The 13,219-nt window shown below is 36.1% G+C and overlaps 1 pseudogene; it reads right to left on the bottom strand.

Annotated features, from left to right (window-relative positions):
* Window positions 1–11,446: 11,446 nt before the first annotated feature.
* LOC121789835 lies at window positions 11,447–12,525 on the bottom strand (annotated as a pseudogene).
* Between the last annotated feature and the right edge of the window lie 694 nt (window positions 12,526–13,219).

Consider the following 13,219-nt stretch of genomic DNA (forward strand, 5'->3'; position numbering starts at 1 on the left):
TCCTGTACCCAATCAATGGGATGGATAATTGGCCCAAGACTTCTGACGTTGGATTTGAACTGGCACCCCCGAGGACAAAGCGACAGCGTGGACGGCCAAAGAAACTGAGGCGTGAAGAGCCCCAAGTTCGTCGTCATGAGAATGGATCTGAGTCACTACGACGAACCTTTGTACTAAGATGTCGTCGGTGCGGACAAGCTGGTCATAACAGGAGGACATGCACCAATGATCCCCGTGTAGATGCTCGAAGCGAAGTTGGACAGAGTTCACAGCCCAGTGAGCCCAGTGAGCCACCCACGACGGATGGCGGTGACAGGGCTGAGTCGTCTACCATGTTTCAAAATCAAGAGGTACTCTTTCAGCATGATTATATGAATTCCCTACCCGTTGGCATGTATTTTAATGGTTTGTTTGTTACAGACCAATCTACCTCGTCGGGGACGACCTAGCACACGTCGGTCTACGTGGCCAAACATAGAGGTAGTATTCGGTATCAATTTTTCACTTTTCATTTCCTAACCATTGGTAGTCAATTTGACCGGTTTGTTGTTTGTTGTAGACCAATCCCACTGGTACAAGGCCTAGCACACGTCGCACCAGGGCTCAGCCGCAACGTTGTGGCCGTCGCGGGGATCAGGATTGAATAATCGCGGTGATCAAGCTTGGGAACCTGAAAAGTCTAAAAATGGTGTTGGTTTTTTGTTAGTGCTATTGTATGCAGTTAACTGCCTTTTGACAAACATTATTCCTTTTGACAAACATTATGCTTTATGGGAAGGCTCTTGTATGCATTTGTAGTTAACTGTATTTTTTGTCTGTATTTTTGTACTGCACTTTTGTGTATCCTTTATGGGAGAAGGCCCTTGTTCTGTGTTGATAACAACCTATACATATGTTATTAATTGAGTACTGCATATTTTAACTTGTACGTAGGATGTTATTTCACAAAAAGTCTTGTAGTCAGTTGTTATTAATTGAGTATTGCCTATTTTAACTTTGTACGTAGGGTGTTATTTCACAAAAAGTTTAGTACGTCGAGTGTTATTCAACAAAACATTTTGTACGTTCGGTGGTATTCACCAAAAGCTGGGTACTTAAGTCGTTATTATAAAACTTTATTCGGGAACTTCATTCGTGACTGTAAGTGCAGTGAAACTTCAAACTTCATTCGGGAACTTCATTCGTGTACAACAATTAAAGTGTCTCTTATTTACCTACCCCTTATAAATGCAGTGAAACTTCAAACGTTTAGTACTGAAAAAGCTCCTCTTATTGATTGGAAAAGAAAAGTGTTACCATTACATTAGGAAAATAATTACAACACATAACAACAATATTACAATCTTCATATTTCGACACATTTTGGTGGTTTTAACAATTTCTACATTAAAACGTACACACTCCTCGGTCTTCATGCTCAGTTTTAACTTCAGCTCTTCATATTCGTCACTTTTCAAGCGCAATTTATCTTCAAGAACACACCTCAGTATTCATGCATCGGAGTTGTTCTTCAAACCTGTCCCGTTCGAGCTTGATTCTTTGAAAGTAAGTGTCTTGGCTTGGCGATAGACCCGCATCAAACCAATGAAAGAATCTGCAATCATCTTCCTTCCATATTGGACAACGATAGTAACATCGACCAGGATTAGCAGCCGTCCTAGATATCACTAGCTCGGCCTCAAGATCATGCTTACAGTTCACAATCTGTGGACGAGGCCAATCCCACATTGCAACAGGGACCTGAATTCAAAATTAAAATAAAAAATGTTTTCATAACTCATACGCTATTATTTGTCAAACGAATCCCCAAGAACTGGAATGACACAACCCAAAATTGAAACGACAGACATAAATCCTAAACTGAACACAACCAAAATCAACCGCAGGAACTCACAAAAAGCATCCTACAGTTAACCGGTCACAAAAAAAATCCTAAATTACCTAAATTGCGATGTGAAACTCAGCGATAGGGATGAAAACACCCTAAATTGAACACAACCAAAATCAGCCGCAGGAACTCACAAAAAACATCCTACATTTTACCGGTCACAGTGGAAGAACTTACCTAAATTGCGATGTGAAACTCAGCGATAGGGATGAAAACACCCTAAATTGAACACAACCAAAATCAGCCGCAGGAACTCACAAAAATCATCTTACATTTTACCAGTCACAGTGGAAGAACTTACCTAAATTGCGATGTAAAACTCAGCGATAGGGATGAATTAACCCTAAATTGCAAGTGCAGGAATGAAAATGGGGAAATGAAAATGTGAGAATTTGTGACTTACAATTTGTATATATCGTCGGGAAAGTTGAAGTGTGAGAAATGAAATGAGTTATGAACTGTGCGATTACAGAGGGTAGGGTTGCAACGCCAGTTGAGGTCTGCAGTGTAGGTCCCCAGGTTAAAGGTAAGTTGACTAAAATGCCCCTGAAGGCATTTGGGCAATTTGGTCCGAAAAATGGCTACAAATATACGATATGTGATTATGTTTAAGGTTAGGGTTGTCTGGCGATATTTTTTTTTGTTAGGAGCCTGCAGTGTCACAACTGGAAACGTTAAGGACTTTTGAGGTAGTTCACTCTTAGTTTTAAATGATTTAAATGAAATGTGAGTGGAATGAGTTAGTGGAATGTGGGACTCTATTACCATTTATGGTAAAAGTGAACCAGGACTCCTATTCACGGACGGACTAAAATGAAAAAAACGTGACTCCTATTCGTGGACGGAGGGAGTATTATAAATGTTATAAATCGATGATGATGGTGTTGGCGATCGCGAAGCGGAAGATTGCGGAAACAAATGGATCCTTAAGGATCTTTTTCAGTGATTACGTGATTAATATCGATTTTGGGTAATAAACATAGATCTAAGCAAATATCACATAAATTAACATAAAGCAAACTATATGAGATAATTAACGTGTATCTTTGATTTTCCAAAAAATCAAAGTAGCTTGCACCTTCTCCACGTGATGATCTTCGTACTCAACCATGAATCTTCTAACCTATTCCAAATTTGATTTCTCAATTCATGTGAGCGAATTTCTTGAAAAACAATAATGATTGATAGATCTAAAGACAAAACCCTATACCATGAAGAACTTAAAATTTAGATCTAGATCCAATCCTATGAAATTTAGAGAGATTTAGAGAAGATTTCTCTTCTTCCTTTTACCAAATAGTGGACGAAAATATGGTGGCTAAGGTTAGGAGAGTGAGGATTAGCTCTTCTTGTTTCATTCTATAAGGTTGAGTTGTCTAATTGGCAAGATTAGGGATCCATGGAGGCTAGACTTGGGCCAACCCATGGGATATATCTTAATTGAATTAATTAAATCTATAAAATTTAATATATATCAAATGGAATATTATTTTGTGGCACTATAAAAAATAATATTGAACTCCCGTCCAATCCCATAATTACGAGTAATTTAGGTTCCATTTTGATTTACAATTCTTCCCGTGTTTTAATTTTTTTTTTTATCCATTAGTTTAATTCTCTTGTCTGTTGTGGATTTTAAATTAAATTAAATTTTTTTGAAGAGTATTTCTAGTTTGAAATTTTTTACATGTCATTATCAATATATACTACATTTAATATTTTATTTAATTAAGAAAGAATTATTCAAAATCTATTATTATAAATTAATTGGATCTAAAATTTTAATCTTATCGATCAAACACTTTGTTAAAATTATCTTAGATATTGTCGAATCAACCAAACAACAATATAAATTTAATACGTATTTAATCTTAAAGAAAACCCATCTTTAATGAACCCATATGATACACTAATTCTAATTAGTGTATCCTAACAAATTCTTAATTAGTAGTATAATACTTTTTAGCTAATTCTAATTAATTGGACCATTTGTTTAATAAAGAACTAAAGAAATTAATTAAATAAATTTGATTAAGATGAATTTATTTGTTAATTTTCTAAATTAGGTTATTTAATTAAATTATCTTATTATTTATAGACAAATTGATTTTACTTACTCTCTCTTTGCATCAAGGTCCAATAAAAAACGAATATAGGTAGCCGTTCATAGCATGTTTTCTAATTTTTTCACTAATCAATATATTGGTCCATGATCAATTGAGATTTTTTAGGCTAATTGAGAAATGAGATGCAATATTAGCCACTCATTTTTATTAAATGAGTGGTCCAGAATTTGCCACATGAAAAATATTTTTAGATTAATTAATTATGAAAGGGCGGAATGGTAATTTCATGTTTAAAATGGGTTGTTCAGCTGTGTTCTCCCTCTCCTTCCCAAATCACCGACGCAGATCCACGACCCTCACGTCCACGCGGCCCTTCCTCCTCGCCCTGAGGCGGCGCCGCTCCTCCTCCGTCAGGAAGCCGTCGCTGATCTGGCTCGCCGGGATCGAGAGGCGGTTGTGGTTTTTGCTCACGTCGGTGCGGAACAGCTCCTTCTGAATCACCAGCGTCGCCGGCGCCGTCAGCTCCTTCCGCGCGCCATCTCCTCGATCGCCCTCCTGAATTCCTCCGGCAGCTGCGGCGGCAGCGGCCGATCATGTTCCTGATGCGGCGAATTTTGCCTTATACTCCTCGGCGGCGCTAATTTGGATTGCGCGCTGCGCGGCGGCGGCGAGTACGTCGAATTTGTGGCCTTCTATTGTGAACAACAGAACAAGTCTTCCACATCTTTCAATGTTAAATCCCTAAATCCCATGAAAATCTGTCTCTGCGGCGTTTCTCGGATGTTGTTTATTTGTTGAAAATCTGCGGCATTGGCTGTTGGTTTTTGGGTGAACAAATTTGCTGTTGACATTATACTGAAACTTCAGTTGTAGACATTTGCTGTTGACATGTTGAAATGTAGGAGATGCTGGTTTGTTGACATTGTGAATTGAAGATGAAAATTTAGGATGACATTTTGTAGGTGCCTTTGGAGGTCTGTTGACATATTGACATTTGCGTTGCTAGTGACATTTCTCTGAAATTTATGAATACATTATGGGATGTTTTTTGCTGACATTTGTGGAATTAGCATGAGAACATACCTTGAGCTTCGTAAGACATATCCATAAAATACCAATTTGGTAGATAAGATTGTATAAAATATTGACATGTCATGTCAACTACGGTACATATCGTGTCAACTACACGTACAAGCCATGTCAACTGTGTTACAAGTCATGTCAACTACACGTACAACCATGTCAACTGCACATAGAAACCATGTCAACAACAATTATAAGTCATGTCAACTAGACATACAAGCCATGTCAACAATCCGACACATTAAAACACGAAATGACACTTATACCCCGTGTTGACATAATGTGATAGCTGTTGACATGTCGTTAATCTTGTGGATTAGTGGCTGAGATTGCATCTCATTTCTCAATTAAGCTAAAAAATCTCAACCTAACAGGACCCTCAATATATTTATGTACATTTTATATTTCAAAAGTTATTTTGGATATTTTTTTATAATGTATTGTTTACCACTTTATAAAAAAAATAGAGTGTGCAGAATAAAAGAGAAGGGGCATGAAAGGAAATTGATATAGCAATATTTGTTTAGTGGGTTTAACATTGACCTTAATAATTGGGCTTGCTTAATAATTTGGTTTAGAAAACAACGTACGACATATTTGTTGAAATTATTGAGCGTGTTATAAATAATAGGAAAACGAAATACTAAAAGATTAGTCTTGACTCATGGCTTTTTTACATTCTGTGTACGATTCCCAGCCTAATCTTTTTTTTAATTGAAACACCTTTCCTGAGACCATCCACAATAAGACGGGCTAGCCAATAGTCTAGCACTGGGACTAACAAAAACACTTCCTGCCATATCACTAGGACTTCCCACAACCCGCCACATCATCGAGACTTCCCACATTCCAGTAATAGCCTAGCACTAGTACTAGCCGACGCACTAGCTAATCAAACAAATTCATAAATACGGAATTAAAAATTCGACACAAGTGCAATAATAATTTCATTTAAAAAAATTACCTATTATTCAATTAAAAAAATAGTCTAGTAAAATTAAAAAAAACAACGATTCGAACAAATTACATTATATCAACGTGCAATCCTACGCGCCCATAACTCTTCAATTATGTCATGCTGGAGTCGAATATGAGTTTCTTGTTGACGAATATCGGCAAATGCTTGGACCCTTCAGCGTCCCCCCCCGGGGTATCCCCATTCGTACATTGGCGGTCTCCACGCCGTGGCTTGGACCGGCAGCATCTTTAGTGGCCCAATTTATCAGTTCTGGACCTTCATTTTCGATGATCATGTTTGCGCATGATAATACATGTGTACATGACATCAGCAATGCAGTCGTCATACCACAAACGTGTTGGATCCTTCACCGTCACCCATCGAGCCTGGAGCACACCAAATGCCCGCTCCACATCCTTGCCCGCCGCCTCCCTGTCGTTGAGCAAAGTAATCTTCTTTAGATCTGTTTGGCATCTGATCGTCTTCACAAAGACGGGCCACCTATGGTATATCATCCGCCGAATAGTAGTTCATATCGTTCTGGTTGTTGTTGGCGACGAAACTGATGGTCGGACCATGCCCATGCACTGCTCGTTGAAAAGGGGAGACGACTGGAGGACGTTGACGTCGTTGTTCGACCCGGCTACCCCAAAATACGCATGTCAAATCCATAGCTGGTAGTCAGCTACGGCTTCAAGGATCATCGTGGAATTCTTGCCTTTGAAGCCGGTCGTGTACATCCCTTTCCAAGCGGTGGGGTTGTTCTTTCATTCCCAACGCATACAATCTATGCTGCCCAATATTCCGAAAAACCCGTGCACCCTCCGTCCATATCCATCAGACCTTGACAGTCTTCGGATGTAGGCTTTCGAAGATACTTATCCCCGAATATGTGAATGACGCCCCAACAGAAATGCTGCAGATACTCGCGGGCAGTCGTCTCGCCTATGTGAAAGTACTAGTCGAACATATCGGTCGCCGCCTCCGTAGGCCAATTGCTTGATTGTGGCAGTGCACTTCTGTATCGGTGCGTGATCGGGTCTACCACTCGCATCCTCCCTGAACCGAAAATACGTGTACCGACGCTCTAAAGCCGACACGATACTCATAAATAATGGTCGGTGCATCCTAAAAAACTACCAGAAAAAGGCTTCCCAGACCGCGGCTGCTCAGTGAAGTAGTCGTCCAACAACTGTTTGTGGGCACCGAGGTGGTCCCGGGGACTACAGCTCGATGATGGATGGGACGAGGGACCGCTGGCTGCTGCTCCTAGCGCAAGTGCTCTCGCACCAACCTATTTATCTCCACGGACGTATAGGCCCACAACTCTTCGTTAATTCGCCGCGAGTCGTCAGCATCACCATCACTAACTATTTTTTATCTACAAATCAGATGAGAAATGGAGAATGAAGAGAAACTCGTTAATACAAGTGGTGCAAATGAAATGAATTGCAACGAGCTGTATATATATAGTTGAAAAAAAAAATTATACATTGCGCTAGCTGATCGCTCGCCGATCGGCGCTGCGCAATAGCGGACGAGCGATCGGCTAACGCCCTATGGCCGCGCCCGACCGCTTGCGTTTGCCCATCCCTCTAGCCGACTCTAATAGCGGAAGAACGCGAGCCGGTTGCTAGGGCGTGCGTCCGTCCGCTATTGCGGATGCTCTCACAGAGGATTAGACGGACTCTCAACCTGTTCATAAATATAAAAAAAGCTGTTACAAATTTGTGAACAAAAGTGGCAACAAACACGCAAGAGCGCAAATTGTAATTTATTTTGGAGTCTAGGTTTTATACAAACTAGTGTTAACCCACGCGCTATGCGCGACTTGGAAAAAATACTATGAATAAATAAAGTAAAATAAGTAACAATATCATTGCATATATAAAATTTAAAAAAAATTAGGAGAAAATACCATTACATAAGTGAGAATATTATTTTTATTAGATTTATATACCTAGAGTATATAAAGCTAATAAAATATTATGAAACAATCATCATGCAAAAAGATAAAATGATGAACCACAGACAAATAAAAAACACACATATATAACTATAATTTAAAAAATAGGTATAACAATAAGATTATTCAAAGGAATGACGAAAAGTATCAATAACTTTTTTTAAAAATTTGTCCAGAACTTTTGTCCTAGCGACAAGGAGCTTAGACATTATTGCATGAGGTGCCGAGTTTGAGCTTTCTTGACATCAGTTGTAATTCCTTTATTTGTAATTTTCTCCCTTATATAGGAGTTAATCTTTTTTTTAAAAAAGCCGAGTTAGTAAATTCAATCAAATCCAATGACAGTTACTTATAACTGAAAATGTTTCATATCAATTATATACACAATTATTTACCAATATTGAAAGATCCATAACTAATAAATATTTAAAATCTTGCCTAAAATTTATTAATATTCAAACGACTAAATTAATTTTCTACCTGCACTATTTTAAAAATGTGGATATACTTTTATGAAATGAGAAATAATATTATTATATCAAGTTCTAAACTCACAAATTATATTAATAATTTATTACCCAACAAAAACTTATATAATTAAATAAGTTTAAAAAACTAATAGTTGCATAAAAACAAACGGTAATTAGAACACTTTTCGACCTCTATATACATTGTGGCTCCAAGTTAAAATTCTTTAAATTATATGTTTCAATTTATTTAATAAATGTATTATTAAAGAAATTTTATATTTTAAATATATAAATTTTTTGGTTAGTAAATATAAATATGATTTAATAATATATTTCGAGTGTTTATATTTCAAAACAATTTAATAAATTCACTAGTTAGTTATGATAATTGTATATCACTTATCACCTCGAACATTAGCAAATCCACCGTTGGTTTAGTGAGATAGTTGTTGCAACGGTCTAACCAACTAATCCTCACATTTTTGATATTGATACTATAGTTCCTCACTTTTAACCATTCATAAATAAAAGAATTGTTTTAATGCTTGGTTGGATTCATTAAATTAGTATTTGATTAGGTGCACTATCATTTCAACATTTTATTCAAAATTATCATATCTTGTTATAGTTGTAAAAAAATGTCTCGGCTTTATCATATTTTGGTTAAATATTATGTCACTCATGCATAATTATATCCCGTCATTTTTTAAGTTCTACCAAAAAAAAGGTGTTCAAAATTGTAGTATAACATTTTTTCCATATAAAAGATTTGAGTAAGACATTTTTTACTATTATAATATGAGTAATTTTCAAATTAAATGATAAAATGAAAACGACAGAATCAATAATTTTACCTATTTTGATATTTTAAGAATACCATATTAGCCTAAGATATTCCAAATTTTATCTGTTTATATTTATCACATATACGATGAAGTTAATTAACACCCAACACCAAATATTTGCTATTTGTATAATTTTAGTCCTCTTTGATAGTTTGCCTAAATAAGATATCAAAAGGTAAAAAGTCAATTATAAAATTTCGTATAAAAATAAAAATTATTTACTATAATTTTCACTCCAATTCCCACTATTTTTATAATAAAAAAAGAGAAAAAAAGCAAAAACAGAAAGAAAAAAAATAACCCACCCTAGCAAAACCCAACAACAAATCTCAACCGTCCAAATAACAAACAGAAAGAATTACTCCTTCCATAATTTGATCACGAAACTAATATGTAATGATTTTGGGAAATGTTTCTTGAATCCTAATGCTCAACAAAACCAATAACAAATCTCAACCGTCCAAATAGCAAATAGAAAGAATTGCTCTTCCATAATTTGATCAAGAAACTAATTTTGTAATGATTTTGGGAAATGTTCATTGAATCCTAAGGCTCTGCATGATAAAAAAATATTAATGATTTTAGATAAATAATTAAAAAAATATAATATGATAAAAACGCTAAAACACATAATATGATAAAAAATTAATAATTAATGATTTTACATAAATAGTTAAAAAATATACTATGATAAAAATGCTAAAACCACACCATAAAATCATGGAAAACACATTCCAAGCTGACAACATTTGATTTGTCGTCCAGGTTTGGTCTTTTTAAAATACAATACACCGAACTTTGATAATTGATGAAGTTATGTAAGATTGTAGATCATTGAGGAAGATGAATTCCATGACTTCATTTTTCTTCTTGTAAGATTACAATATTAGCAAAACATAAAAAAAGAATAAGTTAAATAGATGAATATAAATACTCCATACTACTATCTCATGACTATAGGAATTTTCTTAAATTCTAGAAAATACTCACCAATTTTAAAACAAAACTTGGTGATGTTCGTGTCGTGTTTGTTTGGTTGGATTTTTTCATTGGTATTTATAGAGGTTATATTTACGGATTTAAATTGGATATATTAATTCTGTATTAGTAACGATGTTCAAGGGTGCAACGGTTTTCATTAATTAGTTAAGAGCGTTTCAAATTAAACGTTAATTGGCTATTGAATCTTTCCAAAATTGAATATCCAATTTAATTAGTCTAATTAATAAAATTACATATAACGGTTGACATATTAGTAAAAAATGGCTGCCTAAACTAACGCTCAATTAACACTCATTTAATTAGTTGAATAAAATGGCTGTCAAATTAACTCTCATTTCATTAGTGGGAACTGTTTTAAATTTAACGACATGGAATAGATGATTACATAATTTACATCAAATAAATTCTCATTAACATTTGCCTTTAATTTTATTTTCTCCTAGTAGGCGTCCATTCTCGTTCCACACCGCGCATTGTATTCATAAATATTTAAACTCTTACCCTAAATTTTTAAATATTTAAAATTCATACCCAAAATTCATAAATATTCTAATTAAGGTCAAAACTCACATTTTATATATGTATAGATAGATTACATTTGGCATAAGACAAAAAAACGTCTTGCATTTAAAAATTTAAGATTTTTAGTAAACTAATTTTGTTATCTACTACAATTATATTATAAAAATAACATCTTTTGTTTTTGCCATTATCTATTCAAATACTACTATGAAATTTTTTTTTCATAGAATTCCTTGTTTATCTACCCTGCCAAAGTGATAAAAATGGTTAGCAACTTCCACAGTTAGACCAAAGCATGCATACAAATGCATAACTTTGAAGTAAATACTCACAAATTTCCATAACATCCTGCAGTTTCATTTCCACGAGGAAGCTTAAACTCACCAAATTTTTAGCATCAACTCTAATAATACCAAATTTTAAAAATTACAGAACCACATACACAAGCACAGCTTTTATCACAAAAGAAAGACTAGCCGAGGAAAAAGCAAAATTTGAAACTATCACATCTTTTCCAACTAATCCAGACACACAAGTAAAATTTAGAATATCTGTGACCATGGTAGTTTTCAGATCAGAAATATTCACATGAAAAATGTCAGTTAATACCAAAAACTATGATCCATTGCATAACTTCTCAGCTGCATCAAATCCCTTGTACTGCATACATGAAATCATGATTTGTACATCGCTGCATTTGGATGATTAATGATTTTACATTCGCTGCATAATCGAATGACAAATCGTTCTTCTCCCCACAATCAATGACATCACTCTTCCTAACAGATTCATCACGGCAAACTTGAAAACTTCATCCCGGGATAACAGCCCCTTTCAGTCATCGCACTAAAATCCTTCCATCGCTTCTCGCATTCCATCAGGACCTCAATCAGAGTACACAGGAACGAATCATAAGCACGCGCATTCTCTTATCCCATCCAATATCACTCACCATTTCCGACAAAGTAACCTGCGCTCTGCCCACTTCCCTTTCCCTCTCAGCATCAACCCTGACCCTCTCCTTAACGATCCGAAAATAATTCTCAGCCGGTTGAGTTTTTCCCATGACTGCAGATTGCATACAGCAAGCAGTTCAATGCTGCAACATCACGTGGATGCCATATTGATCCATGACCACAAAACTCGTAATAGCATCGTGCACGCGATCAGAAACGACATAATTATCAAATACTGACTTAAAAGTAGCCATGGAGAGCAAAAATTCTTTCCTCATGGACTTAATTGCATCTCAAATTGCCTCAAACAAGCAATTCCTCCCCAACAATCAACAATCAAATCCCACGCTTGAGCACTATGCCTTTCATTCAACTGTAAACTCGCCCACCGGAAAAATTTCACGGCTGATCCAGGGAAATCGTAAACTCAATTTAAGCACCTTCGCCAATCTTCCGGAGAAAGCGCCTAACACCAGATTCTTCTAGCACACTCTCCACAGCCGTAGCAGGGGTTTTAGCGACAATTTCACATAAAATTTTTCAACTTTGGGCTACAGAAGGTGGTGTTAATGATACGGAGCGGAATTAGATCGCTTACCAAATAACACGGTGGCCGGATTCGAGATGCGGGGTGAATTGATTGTAGGAGTCCCCAAAATTAAAATCGGGTATCGGTGGTGATGGGGTTTTTTGTGTCGATCGAGTTTAGACGATGATGATGAAAAGAGGAGGTCTTCGTCTCTTGCGATCTTTTCCTTGAGTTCCTCATGGATGATTTTTATAGTGCGGCAAATTGCAGCAACAAGTGAAATCAATCGGATAATTTAGCGATTTATCTGAAACTCTAGATACCACGGAAAGGTCTCACGGGAATGTTAAATGGTTTAATCGACATATTGGGGAAGATAAGAATATATAGAACACTATTGATTGTATTGAATGAGATGATCTTTCAATTGTATAGAGGAAACTTTAAATAGGACGTGGGAAGCAATGTACATAGTAAGATCCTTAATTATAAAATATTCTATCAATCATCTGATTGGAGTAATTGATTCTAATCGAAATTCTTTCATTTTCTAACACTCCCCTCAAATTAAGTGTTGGGATCTCCTATATTCAATTTTGCAAAGAGCATCTTCAAAGGCTCTCGTACTGACTGCCTTCGTCAATAAGTCGGCAAGCTGATCTTCTGAGCGAACAAATGGTAGCTCAACCATTCCCTTTCAATGTTTTCTTTGATAAGTGTCTATCCACCTCGACGTGTTTGGTTCGATCATGTTGAACCGGGTTTTCTGAGATGCTTATGACGGCCTTGTTATCACAGTATAGTCGGCACTTCTTACTTGGAGAGAGACCAAGTTCATTCATCAATCTTCTTAGCCACATTATCTCAGTTAGTCCACTTTTGATACCACGAAACTCTGCCTCAGCACTGGAGAGAGCCACCACTTTCTGTTTTT

This window comes from Salvia splendens, unplaced genomic scaffold, assembly GCF_004379255.2.
Source record: "Salvia splendens isolate huo1 unplaced genomic scaffold, SspV2 ctg352, whole genome shotgun sequence".
Lineage (NCBI taxonomy): Eukaryota > Viridiplantae > Streptophyta > Magnoliopsida > Lamiales > Lamiaceae > Salvia > Salvia splendens.